Source organism: Hipposideros armiger, unplaced genomic scaffold (genome assembly GCF_001890085.2).
Source record: "Hipposideros armiger isolate ML-2016 unplaced genomic scaffold, ASM189008v1 scaffold_240, whole genome shotgun sequence".
Classification (NCBI taxonomy): Eukaryota; Metazoa; Chordata; class Mammalia; order Chiroptera; family Hipposideridae; genus Hipposideros; species Hipposideros armiger.
In genome coordinates, this window is record NW_017731590.1 from 2,218,288 (window position 1) to 2,227,125 (window position 8,838).

Consider the following 8,838-nt stretch of genomic DNA (forward strand, 5'->3'; position numbering starts at 1 on the left):
TTTTCACCTTATACATAGGGCCTGATTTCTTGGAATACAAACTTGAGGGAGTCAGAATCTTATAATGGGTCCCCATATGTGGCCACTGACTGCATCCTTTGCCACTCTGATTTTAAGAGACGATGGTTAAAGGGTGCTAATGGACCTCCCCAAACCCGTTCAGCGTAAAGTAAGCAGAATTTGACACAATTTAAGCTCTGCTTGAATTGCTCTGATATGTGTATGGAAAGAAGTCAGAACTGGGTAGAAAACTGACCTGGAAGTTTGCTTCAAGATAAACTACTATCCAATGCATACAGTCAAGGGTTTTGGCAAAGGAGGATTGAGCCACTCTTCTTCCTCTTTCATGTCTGCATCCTGCATCTTCACCTGATGACTAAATGCCTGACCAACAGCACATAGGTGTAGCAATGGGGAAAGGGGCTGTAGTAATTACTAGCTGAGTGCTCATTTGTGGGTGTCTTCACTTCCCTGAGTCCCAGTTTACCTAATTGAACAATTACTTCCCCAGGTTGATTTAGGATTCCGTGAGATAATATATAACTCATCTAGCACAGTGTCTGCTACATGGTAAACATTCAATAAATACAATCGCTGTGAGGGAAGGGATTGTGTCTGTCTTTTTCTCTATTATATGAATGTCACCTTAGTGCTTGTCATATATTAGGTGCTCAATAAACCACCACTGAAAAAAATGAATGTATGAGTGAATAATCAGATAATGAAGTCTTGGTATTGGGAAAGAAAAAAATAGCATTTTCCACTGCCTACCCTTTGTTAATCATCTTTATATATACTTTCTAACCTTCGATTTATTTACTTTTCTCAAATTTTTGTCCTACCTTTTGGAAGATGAAACTGTGGCTTAAGTAACTTGGCTAAGGTCACATGGCTACTAAGTTGGTTTGGCTGAGCTTCGAAGCCAAGTTTGTCTAACTTCTAAGCCTGCATCTCTGTAAGCTATAGGACAAGGAGCTATTCAAAGCAGGGACCAATTATTAAACATCTTTATATTCTGTTATAAACTAAATTGTGTTCCCAAAAAGATATATTGAAGTCCCAAGCCCTAGTATATCCGAATGTGACCTTATTTAGAAATAGATTCATTGCAGGTATAATTAGTTAAAATAAGGTCATCTGTAATAAGGTGGGCCCTTAATCCAATATGACTGTTGTCCTCATCACAAGAGGGAAGAGACACACAGGCAGAAGGTAGCCATGTGATGATGGAGGCAGAGACTGCAGTAGCGCATCTATAAGTCAAGGAATACCAAGCATGGCAAACAACTAACTTGAACGTATTCAGTGTCCCAGACTGCTTAAAACTGAATTCTGAGTATGTTGAGCCCTTGATTTGCATCTCACATTGGCATTTTTTTTTTAAGAATGGGCCTTTATTTACCTGGATATAATCATAGTGCTTGTCACCACCATCAGACAGACCTGGTGCTCTAATGTCAAGTTACATATGGGGCAATTGCTGGCAGGTCTTCAATGACACTATAAAATGTGACAGAGGCGGCCAGCTCTCAGAGTAAGACATCCGTGTTGGTAGTAGGAAACTCAGGGAAGGAGTTCTTTTGTCACTAAACACCAGCTATTTTTCATAGAGTTCTTAAATGAGGCCTGTCTGTGTGAACCTGGGTGAGATGTTGGACTCTATCTGCTGAATGCCATTGTGCATAAAATAGCACTTTGAGAAGCTACCTAATGCATAAGCTCTTTAATGCTATAAAATATAGTAGCTAAAATTAAATGCCACTTACTTTTTGAGAGATGAATTAATGGACAGCTTGGTCAAATTCAAAGCTTTTTGATGTATAAAACTTTATAAATGGGACAATTCCATCAGTAGGCAAAGTATTGACCATTTGGGAGCAGCTGCTGCAAAGGTGTGGCTTGGTTTTCAGGCCAGAACCCCTTTTTCATTGTATTCAGTCAATGGAACACAGGAGGCCCAAGGCCCCAGCATCAGGACACAGGTTTCTGGCAAGAAACCCCAGTACCACAATCAGAAGCACCATCCTATTGCATTTCCTTGGGCAGTTGTTCCTCCTGGCAGCTGTGAAGTGTCTAGAGTTTTTCCCAGGAGACCTTGAGCCTTTCCCCAGAAGAACAGCCCCAGGGCATTGCTCTCTCTTTCTGACCCAACCCAACCTGCCAACACAAACCCAATATTATAGCTTTGAAGCCTGTGAATCGATCTGTGACATTGTCTGTGGTAGAATATTTACATGAGTTAAGTCTCAATTATTTAGGGAACCTAGGACTTGGGTTTCTTCCCAGCACTTGACCTAAGGGATAGAAATGGGCTAAATCAGCCTTTGTTGTGCTTGGAGGCTGGAGTGAGGGGTCTGTTGACACTGAAGGACTAGGCTCTTTCAGGTTCCCCAGAGCAGCTCCCAGAAAATAAATAAATAAATAAATAAATAAATAAATAAATAAATAAATAAATAAATAAATAAATAAATCTTTGAAGTTGAAAGGAAATGAGAATGAGTGGACTCCCCAAGATTGGTGTTATAGAGATAGACGTTATCCTAACCATACAAGCAAGGTTAAAACCCCAAGTGAGCTGACAAAGCTCATGCCATTCGAAGGCTGGAAGCTTGCTTTGGCCCTAGGCCCAGATGCAGTTTAGATGGCCCTTTTGGAAACAAGAAAGCCCTTGGGGTTTTTCTGTGCTGCTTACCTGTGTCTACAGGCCCTTGCTATTGGTGGAGAGACAGTAGCCTGCTTGGGGCTCCTGGGGCCAGACTCATTCTAAAGGGCTAGAGAGGTAGAGTAGGAGCCACCTCTCTCCCCAACTTGCCTGCTGCCATACTTTTCCCAGAGGGAGGGCTTTTTAATGGGCTGACACCTGAGCTTAAGCTTGAAAAGTCTAGAGGGACTGATGTATGTCCCAGGAGTCTTTCAAGGGCAGCAGGGATTCATTTATCAGCCACAATAGAGAGAGCTATGAGCTGATACAATCTAGCCTCATTCTTCCAATCTAGCTGCTTGTCTGGGTGGCTGAATTGGTCAACTTGTTGAGTCAAGTCTCCAAAGATCCCAATGTCAGTGTAGTGTACTATCGTGCTTGTATCAGGGACTCAAAACTGGGCCAGAAATAGTCAAGCGGGCAGTGGTAGAACCACAGCATCTCATTCAGGAGCTGCTTGATCTTGGCTTCCAAGTTGGCCCACACAGGGTAAAGCTCTTCTTCATCCTGGTGGAGTATGGCCAGCACTGGCCCTGTCGTCTCCTGTTACTTCCTTCCCTTGGCCTTCAATCTCCTATACTCCTGTGAGGCACGCTCCTGCCATTTCACTGCCATGTTCAGTCTCATGAAGACACTGCCAAATTTTTCTAAGGGCTCAACCAGAACCTTTTGGATCTAGTTCATCTTTTCCTGGTTAAAGGCTTCCATCCACTACATGGCCATGTCCAGGGCTGTCATCATGTTTAGAAAGTCCTGATATTTTTTTACAGAGGGGTTTGGAGAGTAAGTCTTACAGATATTTTCACAGAAGCTGTGGGCATGGCCATGTCCGCATTGGTGCTCTTCTTCATGCCCCTTGGCAGCCTTTTGGGCTGCTCTTCCAGCGGCTGGAGTTTTTTATACTTCCTTTCAAATTATCTCTCCACTCTTTGGGGACAATCTATTCCTTGGGCTGCCCAATCTTGAAAGGAATCTGGCTCACAATCCTAAACCTGGTGCTGACACTGGGGTCCTCAGCTGCAACTTGGTTCACCTCTTTTCGTTTTTGGAGACTTATTTTACTCAGAGTGGAAAATTATACCAGAAACAGAATCAAGACAAACACATGTATGAAACACTATATATACAAAGAATGCTCATAGGGGTTCATGTCAATGCAGAAGCAAGAAGCTAGGGGCAAGGAAGAATTCTCCACTACGGGTGTTACAGGGAGCATGGCCCTGCCAACACCTTGATTTCAAACTCCTAGCCTTCAGAACTGTGACACAATACACTTCCATTGTTGTTTTAAGCCACCTAGTGTGTGGTACAGTGGTTCCACTTTATCTGCAGGGATACGTTCCAAGACCCTCAGTGGGTGCATGAAACTGTGGATAATGCCAAATCATATATATATATATATATATGTTTTTTTCCTATATATATACATACTTATGATAAAGTTTAACTTATAAATTAGGCACAATAAGAGATTAAAATCAACTAATAATAAAATGGAATTATAACAATACTGTATATCATAATGAAAGCTATGTGAATACGGTCTCTCTCTCTCTCTCTCTCTCTCTCTCTCTCTCTCTCTCTTAAAAGATCTTCTTATACTCTTCTCAGCTTTTCACTTAAAAGAAACATGGCTTCTCTTTGGCATATCTAAATGGCCAGCATCAGCACTCTTGCGCTTTTCGGCCATGATTAAGTAAAATAAGGGTTATTTGAACACAAGCACTGTGATACTGTGACAATCGATCTAATAACCAAGATGGCAACTAAGTGACTGATGGGTGGGAGCAGGCTTGGGCGTATACTGCAGATTTACTCTGGACAAAGGGATGATTCTCATCCTGGGCAGGGCAGAGCTGACAGCGTAAGATTTCATTATGGTACTCAGAACAGTGTGCAATTTAAAACTTATGAATTGTTTCTTTCTGGAATTTTCCATTTAATATTTTCAGACTGTGGTTGACTGGAGGTAACTGAAACCACGGAAAGTGGAGCTCTGGATAAGGGGGAACTATTATACAGTGTTATGGCCACCCTAGAAAATGAATACATATCCTCTGCACAAATAATTGCCTAGCACATTTGAGCTTCTCAATGTATATGTGAACTAAACTGCTCTGGAAAGAATGTTCTTCTCTGTTGCTGGAGGTGCTCAGACACAAGGAGAAAAACGACTCCATGATGAGGTTGTGGAGGAATTTAAATTACTCCTAAGAGTCCCACCTAAACCAAATCCTATGATCTTAAGATCTTAAAAGTTTGAAGGAGAATGATCCTCGGATTACATTACAACATTTGGAGGTGACTCTGACTAGGGTTTTTAATGTATTGCGTTGTCGGAAAAGTCATGACGTATTTTTTCTATGTTTTTCATTGCAAAAATGTGTCATGACTTTTCTGACAACCCAATAGTTAGATTTTTATAAATTTTCCCAGTCTTGTAAGCTACAGCCATCAATTAGAAAAATACTTTTTTAAAGTGCTGTTCAGGTCTTTTGCAATGACTTACATACCTTCAAATAGTGTCTGTCCTCCATGTGCATTGTGCATTAAATGCCTTTTCTATATCTTGCCATTTTTCAGCCCTAGGACTGAAAATGTGTGTTTCGGATATGAAATATCCTTTTGAACTAAGAAAGCAGGAGTGATTGAGATTCACTGAGGACATCCAAAAGAGCTCCAAATTCCTCATCTCCTCTTGGAACTTAAGAAATACGTATTAGATAATTAGGATCGTGGAAACTACAAAGCTACAAATGAAGCAAATTGTACCAATCTCAAATTTTTCTCCTGTGTATGTTCCCTCTTGAAAATGGAGAACCCTGTCTATTTATTGTTAAAGGAAACTAAGTTTCTCCCCCCCCCCCCGATCATTCCCATTATTGGATATTGATTTATTATTTTCATAAAATTGTAAAAATGGGAGCCTGTTGCCTGAGACCAGTCAGAAATTATCAAAACATGTTCAGCTTCTCTGTAGGGACTGATCTTATGGGGACAATGTCAAAGAGCTAAATTTAACTACTTTGCATGGGTTTGCAAGAAGGTTTCTTGTTCCTGGTCCTCTGATGAGGAAGGGAAAGGAGAAAGGGGCTCACATTTACCAACCATCTACTAGGGACCAAATTCTTTGCATGTTACTTCATTTAATGTTACTAACACAATGAAGCACAATCACCCTCTGCTTTGATAGAAGACAAAACAGGCCCAGAACAGTGAAAAGACGTTACCAAGGCTAGTGAAAGAGCACAGTCAGGTTCAAACTTAACTTCGTGTACCTCTGAAGCTTAACCTCCTACCACTTACTTCATTTTCTTTCTGAAGAGAAATGATACTATCTCAGATAGGGATAGATGGGGTAGCTTTTATTAACATCAACCTAAACCTTGTGCTCCTCAAGTTCGGGTAGATTTGCTCTAAGGAGCCATTAAGAAAGGCCACTGATGCAAGGGCTATAAATTAATACTTTCTTCATATATAGCTATAAGCAGCTTTTTAAAGCCTGGGTAATATCTCCCTTACAATAAGTATCAATTGTCTGGGTATTTATGCTCTATCACTCTTGGTTTTTCCATCCTTGACTCCATTAATAGAATTTTTTTTAATTCCTCTCCTCTTTTTATGGCTTTGCAAGGGGCTAATTTGCAGGCAAAATTGCTAATTTTACAGTTGATTTCTGCTTTGTCAGCATGAGACTGACTGAGCAGTTATTAATAGAAGAATAGGATTCCCTTTTCATCCTTTTGCACTTGACTATTGTAGGAGGTGGGACAAAATCCATTATTTAATAACATTTGTTCTTCTTGAAAGGTCATCATTCCAGCCTTTCAGTTTTCACTAAACTATAGCAGTATCAGCAGCCACTTTTCTCTTCCTAAAAGGCTTCTGGAATTCCTCCAACTTATATCATTGGTATAAAACTGTCTTTGAGATCCACCTTGGGAATGGGGTCCAGCTGAAAAATTCTCTCAGTATTTCTGTGCATTTTCCGAATAGTAATTTTTAGGCATACGTATTTGTAAGTGTCCTAGTCATCTAATTTCCTAGAATGGATGCTGAATTTGGGATATAGTAGCAGAGAATGGCAATAACAGCAGCATAAAGAAGACAGAAATTTATTTTTCACATAGAATATATCTTAAAATAGGCATTCGGGATTGGTATGGTCACTTCACACTGTCATCGGGAACCCAGGCTCATTCTGTTTTTCAGTTTTATTATCAGTTTCAGGTGGTTTCTATCCTCGAGGCTGACCCATGGTTTCAGAGAGCCACTGGACACAGGACTGTGACTAAGCAGGAATCAGAACATAAGAGTAAAGGGCAAATCAACTGTCTATCAATCTCTTATAAAATTTTCCCAGAAGTCCTCCTAACAATTTTTGTTTATATCCTCAAGCTGCTAGAGGGGCTAGGATACATAGTCTCTTAGCTGGGCACATTGCTGGCTCCACTAAAACTAGGGTTTCTTTACTAAGAAGCAAAAGCAGGACAATATTAGAGAAACAAGTAGCATGCCTGCTACATGGAACAAAAAGAATGACTAAATAAATTAAGCCAATAAGCCTTTATTAAGCACCTAGTTAGTGTCTGGAAATAAAAATAGAATGTATTGATTAATTCCTCCTTGAAGAAACCAGAGCTTGCATACCTTTTGTTCATGCTACCTTCTTAGCCTAGAAGGCTTTCTCCTTTCTTGCTCACGAGGAAAACTTGTATTTATTATTCAATTCTGTTCTCAAATATCACCTCCTGTCTGATGCTTCCCTGGAAGATTTTTCCCAGGAAGAATTCATCAAATGCTCGACTCTATCCCTACAGCATTTTATCCTTACCTCTATTATGCCACTTATGAGTAATTCCTCAGATTATACTAAAGTGAATATAATATGAGAAGTAGGTAACAATGACTTCAACTTCTAGGTCTGTCACTTAACCAGCTTTGGGTCAGATACTTTTGCCATTTGAGCTGCAGTTTCCTGTCTCTAGAATAGCAAACACTAAATCCCACCTCTGGACTTTTGTGCAGATTAAATGAGATAATATATGCAAAGCACAACTGCAGGCAATTCTTAAAGTATATTAGTTTATCTTATTAGGCTGTATTATATGCCTGGTATGATTTACAAAGAAAAGAAATAGATGTCTATCTTATTTAAGCCACTATTATTTTGTGGTTTTTTGTTTTTGTTTTTGTAACATTCAACAGAAATTTAATATTCCAGTTAATAAAGTGTCTGGAGACATATGATTCACATACCATTAAAGATATAGTTCATCCAAAAAAGAAAGACATCAACATTTGATAGTCAAAAATGGAGAAGTTTAATGTGAGATGATTGGCAATTAATATTAACCCATGCAGCCTAGAATTAAGTCTTAATGAGAGTAGTTGTAGTTTAAAAAGTCTATTGGGCATCAAACGTGTGTGTGTGTGTGTGTGTGTGTGTGTGTGTGTGTGTGTGTATATATATATATGAAAATAACAGTAAATTAACTATAATAGAAAGGTACAAAATTTCCAGGTTATAGAAACAAAAGTATCCAGTAGAGCAGAAATTGTTCAAAGTGATCGCCTTCATTTTTCACAGGAGGGTCAATAGATAGAATTTCATTGCTGAAGATGATATGTTATTGAATATAAATATGATGAAGTTACTTAAACTTATACATATGATTTTGTGTAATGGAACAAAAGCTATGAATGGAGATAAACGGAAACCATACACTTTTCAAATTACTAGAGGAGAAGAACAAAGAGGAAAATCTCAAAATAACTAAAGATTATTTTAAAGAAAAGGAAAAAGAACAATTTTTAAAACAACAGAAATTATGAAACACATATGTAAACCATAATAATTTTCTTAAAATAATAATTAATAATAATAGGAAAAAACATTAAATTTTATTTCAAATGTTTAGATTAAATCAAAATAAAAACTGACATGCCTGAAATAAAAAATGATAAAAAAGTAGGAAAAATTTAGACTAATGAAAAAAATCAATTATTATTATTATTCAGATGTAAAATTAAAGCAGAGTGAGTTAAATGTCCTAAGCAAGAAGGTTTACTAAAAATGAAACATATAATGAGACTATAACTCTAGTTACTTTTTAAGAATTAAAACACATAGAACC

The 8,838-nt window shown here is 38.5% G+C and overlaps 1 pseudogene; it reads right to left on the reverse strand.

Moving 5' to 3' along the window:
* Positions 1 to 2,930: 2,930 nt before the first annotated feature.
* LOC109389702 (bridging integrator 3 pseudogene) lies at positions 2,931 to 7,362 on the reverse strand (annotated as a pseudogene).
* Between the last annotated feature and the right edge of the window lie 1,476 nt (positions 7,363 to 8,838).